The sequence below is a fragment of the Dasypus novemcinctus genome, chromosome 3 (assembly GCF_030445035.2).
Source record: "Dasypus novemcinctus isolate mDasNov1 chromosome 3, mDasNov1.1.hap2, whole genome shotgun sequence".
Lineage (NCBI taxonomy): Eukaryota > Metazoa > Chordata > Mammalia > Cingulata > Dasypodidae > Dasypus > Dasypus novemcinctus.
This window is the reverse complement of record NC_080675.1, coordinates 186,893,812-186,902,550: the sequence shown is the minus strand read 5'-3', so window position 1 is coordinate 186,902,550 and position 8,739 is coordinate 186,893,812. Positions and strand designations below refer to the sequence as shown.

Here is an 8,739-nt window from a genome sequence, read left to right as displayed (position 1 = left end):
CAGGCAGGGACACTGCAGCTCAAGGAGGTAATGAGATCAGCTGGAATGTCGTGGAACAGGGACTGGTACTCTAACCAGGGCACAGAGCATAGCAAGCTGCCTTTTTTCTTAGTCTTCTCTTTGTAGCTGGGACCCTCCCATTTTCTGCTCCTTCCAAGTACTCATCCCACACACCTTTTCCACTTCTGGCAGTGTCTGTTCAGGAGAGACTCTGGCATCGTTGACAACATATGTCCATATAATCATGCTTGTGGTGGCGATCATCCCTGTGACATCCTAAAAATTGCCCACCTGATTTCCATCCACTAAGTAGGCCAGGTGGGCATTTAGGAGCATGGGGATCACTTAGGTGGAGACCTGGTTCCTTGTGAGGATTTCAGCAGGAAAAGCCCAATTTGGTTCGGTGCTCACTGGGCTGCCTATCCTAGAGAATAGGTCTAGAGGGAGCCTACTGGGGGAGATTCTAAGTCTTTGGGGAAGACACCAGGCCTCCCAAAGAAACTGGGATTCTTAGGTGTGGGCAAGGAAAAGGCACTGGCCTTATTTAGTGTTTTACGATGTGTGACTCCAGTTGCTTCGTGTGGGGTGGAAAGGAAAGTGCTGGGGTGGGGACCTCCAGGGAGTCTCTGGCTTCTCCCCGGGCCCACAAGCCTGTGGGTAAGAGGACACAGTATTGTGCCTTGGTGTGACACCCAGGCCTCCAAACCCTGCTCCCTGGGCTGGGCTGCCATGGGCAGGAAATGCACCACCCAGGGAAGGGATCTTGGGCATAGCCCAGCTCTGAGCTGAAGGTGATGCACTCGACACCTGAAGTTTTCTGTGTAGCTTCTTTAGCCCAGGTCTCTCACATCACATCCTCAGACACTGGGGGCTTTCCCACATTCCACTTAGGCTGGGGTGCTGGCTGAGGAGGGGCCCTGTGGGGACATATCACTGTGGTGTAGAAGCCACTGCAAACATAGCAACCAAAACATCATTTTCCAAAGCTGGCTCTGTCTTCTCCTGCTGCTTTTCTGGGGTGGTGCCGGATGTGTGGGGAGGAGACCTGCTCCCACATCCAGTGGCTTCATTCAGCAAGTGTTTGTTTTGAAAGCCCCTGCCTGGCACTATTCTAGGGACTAGGAATAGAGCAAGGAAGGGAGCCCCCAGAGATCCTTTCCCCCTGAAGCTCATTTTGTCTTTGGCTTTCTGTTGTCACTTCTTAGTATGTCCTGTTATTTGAACCTTTAATGTACCCTTCCTAATCTTCATGTCTATACTCTTCTCAAGTCTGTTCTCTCATCCTCTTTTCTTTTTTTTTCCCAGGCTGCAGCACTCTCTTAATAGCTCTGGTAATTCTGGTCTTTTGGTAAGGTGGTCTCTCAGTTTTTCTTTCTCTGTGAAGACTTTAAACTCACCCTCATTTTTGAAGGACAGTTTTGCCTGATACAGATTTCTTGGCTGTCAGTTTTTCTCTTCCAGTACCTTAAATATTTCAAAGCATTTTCTTCTTGTTTCCACGGTTTCTGATGAAACTTTGGTATTTAATCTTACTGAGATTCCCTTCTATGTGATACTTTCATTTTCTCTTGCTGCCTTCAGAATTCTCTTTATATCAGATATTTGTCATTCTGAATCATAGGTGTCTTGGAGTAGGTACATTTGGATTTATTTTTTTAAGGGGCACTGTTATTTTGGATATTGACAGTTATGTCATTCATAAGGGTTGGGAAGCTTTTGGTCATGATTTCTTCAGATATTTCTGCTCCTTTCCCATTCTCTTCTCCTTCTGGGACATGGATAACTTACATGTTTGTGTGTTTTGCATTGTCATTCAACTCCCTGAGACCCTGTTTCATTTTTTCCATTCTTGTCCCTTTCTGTTCTCCTGCCTTTTGCAGTTCCATTTGTTCTGTCCCTGAAATTGCTAATTCTATCTTCAAGCAATTCAACTTGGCTGTGTGTCTCTAATGTATTTGTCTTTAAGATTTATTTTACTTATTTCTCTCCCTTACTACCCCCCACTGCTGTCTGCTCTCTGTGTCCATTTGCTGTGTGTTCCTATGTGTCCGCTTGCATTCCTGGTGGCACCAGGGGTCTGTGTCTGTTTAAAAAAAAAAACACAAAAAAACCTTCCCAGCTGATGGACAAGAGTATGTGAAGTGTCTGCAAGGAAGGCTGGGGCAGGGAATCAAGGATGGATTTTAACCACATTTAAGACTGGGAGCTTAAAAGAGGACCTCTCAATTTTCATCAGACTTCGTCAAATCAAAAGAGGTACGTACATGTGGGATTCTGTGCAAAGCTTTCACAAGAGTCCCAGAATTATGGGAGCTGCCCACTGGCAAGGCCATTATAGGACAATGAACGGTCCCTGAGGGGTCATCCCAGTGAATGAGTTCATACCCAAGTCCACCCGTCGTGTTGGCTAAACTTGTGCCTAGTGTACATTGGATGGTCCTTTAGGAAAGCAACTTTCCAAGGGGAAATGGAAGAAAAAAAGATGGAATCTGTGATGGAGATGGATGCACTAGTCCAACAGCAGGGTCAGCTCCACACATCCAAGCAATCACAAGGATGGGTAGAAACCTTCACAACTTCCAATAAAAATGTTTTATAGCAATGTCCTTCTTAAATCAGCATTGAATGTTCTCTCCTGGGACAGCACACATGCTGGAGGGAAGGGAGGCTGTCCCACATAGCTAAGCATCTGCATTGTTGGGAACAGTGAGGAATATGGTCCAGAGCAGGGTCAGGATCCACAGCTTGGAAAATGGCTGGTGGATGGTCTTTCCAGCAGAATGTATAGTTCAGGATGGGAGAGAGATACTATGGAAGTGTATGTGGGCAAGAGGGGTTGTTGCAGAGAGTTTCTGTTCAGCAAAAGGGAAAAGCAAGCACCTGAACTCAAATGGGTTTCAGGCCCATTGCCTGGAATGTACACTGGGTAATCCGGCTAACAGGGATGGAAAGCTCAGTTCCAGTAATGAGAGGACCAGGTCAAGGGCAATAGGCCAGGAGAGTCCGAAGGCCAGGACAAGTGGGAGCTAATCCTCCTGAGTACCCAGGCAGAAGGTCTCCGGAGAGAGGGTGGGGGCCAGAGGCCAGTGAAAGTGTGCCCTGTGGGATCTCCAGGGTCCTAGAGAAGTCTTAAGGTACTTATGTGCTGCTGTCTGACCTCGTGTTAATACCTGGCAACTGATGGAACACTCAGGTTGGGATGGCCTGGTCCAATTTCCCAACCTCGGCCTCTCATCAGGAAGGAATAACAGCTGAGGAACATGGGGTAGAGGATAGTGGTCCCCATGGAATATATAATCATCGATAATTAATCCAATCCTACCATTTTATGGGACCTTAAAGTCCACCTTGGTGAGGAGCCCCAGATCTATGGGTCCCCACAGTCAGTGACTGAATGAGCAGACTGGACATGGGCAAGAAGCAGAAAAATCCACCTTTTCTACCTCAGCTATGGTTCTGATTATACAGGACTTCAATTGAGCAGAGCTTTCAATAAATTTGTAACCAACAATAATAATTCTATTGAAATGAGAAGTGCTCATTTTCAAAATTTTCAAAGAAATGTGTTAATAAAGTGTCTGCTACCTGTTTAGGTATAAAGCAATCATCTCTTACTGCCTCTCTATTATCCCTCACTGGTCTGTCAAAAGGGATAGGAATTTAATGATTGAACTGCCACCTGACCATGCCCACTTGTGGTTTTGCTCTCCAGCAATAGAACCTCCATCTGGGATGAGCTCTGAGCATCAATGCCAGATGTGATCCCAGGACCTCCTGGGCAGCTTCCACACAATTGGCAAGACCAGCCTTCCCCAGGGCAGGGTCATCCAGGGTTAGTCGCCGGGACACATAAGGAAATCCTTCATGACCCTGGACTTGGCAGTCATTTCACAGACATGACACCCAAAGGAACAACACCAAAAAGCAAAAACAGATAAAATGGACTTTGTCAGAATTAAAAACAACTTTTTAAAATCAAAGGACATTATCAGGAAACTGACAAGGCTTCTTAAAGAATGGGAGATATTAAAACTGAAAGGTGATTAATATCAGGAATACATAAATAATACATTCATTTATACAAGAAAATATTGAAAAATACAATTTAAAATGGAAAAACATCTTAAATAGACATTTCTCCACTGAAAACTTTCAAAGAAGCACATGAATATATGCTCAACAGAGATCGTCATTAGGGAAATGCCACTCACAGCCACTGTGAGGCCCCCCATCACTCTCACTAGATGGCTCCTACTTTTAAAAATGCATGGGATGGGTACTGTCCATTATGATCTTCTTGTTCGTTGTACTGCATGAGTCCCATGAGCTGGAGAGTAGATGTGGCCAACTCTGCTGAGATTCAGGGCTCAACAGGCACATGGCAAATAAGCATTAGCAGAGGGTTGGAGAAACTCAAACCCTCACACTTTGTTACTAGTCATGTGCAGCCTCTTGAAAATTAATCCCCTGGGACTCCAGAAAGTCATGTATAGAATTAACATATGAACCAACATTCCCACTTCTACGTGTAGATTCCCAAAAATCGAAAGCAAGGACTCAAGTAGATATTTATACATCATTGTTCACAGCAACATTTCTCAATAGTCAGAGAGGAATCTAAGTGACCATCAAACAGATGAAAGGATAGAAAAAATGTGCTTCATGCATACAATGGAATATTATCCAGTCAATAAGAGATAAAGTTGTGATACATTCCACAACATGAATGAACCTTGAAGATAACATCTTGAGTGGAATAAGACAATGCAAGGATATTTAGGCTACCACTTAGAGGAAATACCCAAATAAAGGAAACAGATGGAGATAGAAAATAGACTACAGTTTACCAGGATCATGAGTGGTACCAGAATAGAGAATCATGGCTTATTAAGTTCAGATTTTCTTTTGGTATGCTGAAAGGTCCAATATGGATGTGGTGATCGTATGACCTCAGTGTGAATGCAATTAATGTCACTGAATTATACACTTGAAAGTTGTTAAAATAGGATGTTTACATTCTATAAACATCACTACAATAAAAGGCCCGGTATTAGTCATGCATATCTGGGAAAAGAGAACTCACAGAGGATATCTGTGAATATTCAAAGATTTTGTAAAATTGTCTCATGTGACTGTGGGTATGCACAATATGCTTAAAAGCAAGACAACAAACTCTGAGCATCTGAGGACATAATATTGGCAGAGTCCATATCCAATTAAATATTATTGGACATATGAAGAACACTAAAATCTATTAGCCATGACTAAGAGAAAGTTGTGAATAGAAAGTCACAGAAAATTCAAAGATGATGAATTTAGCAAAGACTGTAAATGTGCTGTTGTAAGTATACCCAAAGAATTAAATGAAAAGATGAACAAAACAATTGGAGAAACTGAAGAATTAAAAAATAGAAAGAAATTGAACTTTAACATATTAGGATCTGAAATAAAAAGGTATCGACTGGGAGAAACATCAGATCAGATATTGCACAAGAGGAAATAGTAATCAAAGATGGAAAAGTAGAAAATATTCAAACTCAAGATCACACAGGCAAAAAAAGATTGAAAAAATCATTGGTGCCTCCGTGAACACAACATTAAGATACTTAATATGGAAAACAAACTTCAAGAAGAATGTATTTGACAGGCAGAAAAATATATTCTGGCCAACAATTTTGTATTTCTTGAGCACTCTAAAGACATAGATCCACAGAGCTCAACACTCCTGGAACAGTATATAAAAAATAAAATTGTAACAGCACACATTACATTCAAATAATGGAAATCTGTGATAATTTTTAAGAGTCTGGAAGTAACCAGAGGAGAAAGACGTATGTATTATGTATGTGGAAAAGAGAAAATTATTTTGAATACCTCATCAGAAACTATGCAAGCCAGAAGACAATGGAAGGACAGTTTTAAAAAGTTTGAAAAAATAGAAAGCCAGAAATGTGAGATCTATACCCAGCAAAAATATCTTTAACAGTGGTTCACCAGAATGTACTTGCCAGGTGCAGTGGATGTGCCACAATCATGGAAGTGTTTGTTAATGTGGGAGGGGTGACATGGGTGGGGTGGGGGGTATATAGGGACCTCATATTTTTTGAATGGAACATTTAAAAGAAAATAAGGAAAAAAAATAAAATAAAGGGAAAATAAGTTCTATTTATTTGCCAGTAGACCTGTACTATAAGATGTCTTAAAAGTTCCTCAAGGAGAATAAAAATTACACCAAACAAATGTGATAGGCAGGCCAGAGCCTCAATGGTCTTCCAACTCCTACCCTCTGGTTTATTGGACTTACCCCAGCCAGCTAACAGGGAGGTGAAGAAGGTCAACCACCACACCAGGGAGCCAAGAGTGCTTACAACTACAAACAGGAGAATTGCATCCATCATCTTAGTGGAATCGAAGCACCCTCTTAATATAGAGGTGGACTGAATGTAACCATCCCAGGGTCCACAGAATAGAGGAGTAGAATATAGATTAGAGTGAACTTACTGATACTCTGTTCTGGAACTAATGTGATTAGTAATGGAAGTAAATGTAGCACTGAGATGGAGAAAGTGGCCATGGTAGTACTGAGGGTGGGAATGGGAAGAAGAGATGTGATGTGGGGGCATTTTCAGGACTTGGAGGTGTCCTGGGTGGTACTGTAGGGACAGTTTCTGTACATTGTATGTCTTCCCATGGCCCACTGGGTGGACTAGGGGAGAGTGTAAACTATAATGTGGACCACTGACCACGTGGTGCAGCAGTGCTCAGAAATGTATTCACCAAGTGAAATGAAGGTTCCATGATGATGGAGGAGGTTGTGGTTATGGGAGGAGTGGGGTGAGGGTCTGGGGGGTGTATGGGGACTCATATTTTTTAATGTAACATTAAAAATAATTAAATTATTTAATTTTAAAAAATTACACCAAATGGCAATTGGTATTTACACAAAAGAATAAGTAGAGTCACAAATGGCAAATAAAAAAAGGTTTTTATTTGCATCTTTCATTATTGAAAGATAACTTGAAACCAGTTTGAAATATTTTGAGTTAATTATGATCTAGGTCATAACTACTTAGTAAATTGCATAAAATAAGGCAATGTGAAATCAATGTGGGTGCCCCATTTGTTGGGTACAGCAAGTTCGCTCACTGTGAAATGCAAATTCTCATCTTTCCTCTGATTTTTTCTGACACTTTAAGACTAAAGATGCCTTTTGCTGTCCCAGTATTAGGGTGAATTCACCTTAGAATACCTCAGCACACACACCATGTTTCTATGACACAGAAAATAAGGAACCCTCTAAGTACAGTGAGCATCTACTCAGAAAATCCATCTTCCAGAGATGGCAACCTCAAGCTGTTCTGTTAATTTTTTCACCAATCAACAATAGCCTCCACCAATAAGCACTATGAATGTTCCTGAAAAGAGTGGGACAACAGCAGCTTGTTAGAATAACTGAAGTTAGAGTACTAGCATCCAAGATTCTGAGATTGGCTGGAGCAATTTAGAGCCCCGCCCTACCCATCACTCCCCCCCAACATGCACCCCTAAGGGGTGCCTGAGGCCTAGCGCTAAAAGAGCATGGTGCCCACCACTGGGCAGGAAGAGTATCAGCCTGGGACCCATCACAACCACCTCGGGGAGCCAGCAAGAGGCGGCTGCCCCACCTCAAAAGACAGGGCTTGGCTTCATCAAGCTTACAGAACAGGCTATGGGCAATATTTTGTACCTGACTGCTAATAACAAATCTTTAATAAATATCTGTATGTACGGCAGAATATGGACAGAGATTTATTTTCACCATTAAAAACTGTTGGGAAACAGCAGACCAATATCTACCTAAAACTCAGAATCTACCAGTGTCCAAGAGAAAGAACAATTGTGGATAACGACTTGGCCTGGATCAGATCCCAACAACCCATTATGGTTAAAGATTTGTCACTTTCTCCTTTTGGGTCTATCAGTTTGGAAGTCTTAAGAAGTACTGGTAGGTGCATGCAAGTTTTTGATTGTTAAGCTTTTTATACCTATCAATAAAGATCACTGTTCTTTGTCCCTTTTAAGGCTTTCACCGTATTTCTATTTTGCTTGATAGATACAATAGGTACATAATTACATATGTCAGAGTACTTGCACGGTATGGTTTTCTGTCTCACTGTTTTCTTTGATTGGTTTCTCTTATAAAATACATGAAATATACAAGATTAGAGAAAAGTATAATGAACACCCACAAAGCCTTATAAAATCTGAAGATTATGCCTTATTTCCTTCAGAATTTACATCCTTGGCCATATTCTTAGCATCTCTGGAAAAGAAAAACAGTACCAGTGTTTAGTACCAGTACCAGTGTTTAAGAAACAGAAATGTTTCCCAGATCCTCTGGAAGTGACTAAGCAATACCTTTGACTCCCCAAAGACCTACCAGCCTCAGCTGTGTACCCCTGCCCCATCCCCACTCAGGTCCCCAAGTCTGGGGCCACTCTGATGCTAAGCTGCCCACACTTCCACACTTCTAATGCCTCAGTCTCCCCAGTGTTCCTGGGGGAAGCCCAAACCCCTAATAAGTGCTTTAGGACCTTCCAAAACTGGCTCTTGCTCACCTTATATGTTTCCAAGAATATATATTATATATATAAACCATGTTTTATTTACTTATCCATTGTCCTACTGATGGACATCTGAGTTGTTTTTAACTATAGGTTACCTATGTAAATAAAGCTCCTATACAACTCATTTTGTGGA

General features: G+C 41.9%; 1 protein-coding gene across 8 annotated transcripts in view; it reads right to left on the bottom strand.

The window, feature by feature from the left end:
- LOC101445888 (methionine synthase reductase-like) overlaps positions 1 to 8,739 on the bottom strand; it is a 215,384-nt gene that overhangs the window by 171,715 nt on the left and 34,930 nt on the right. The window lies entirely within an intron of this gene.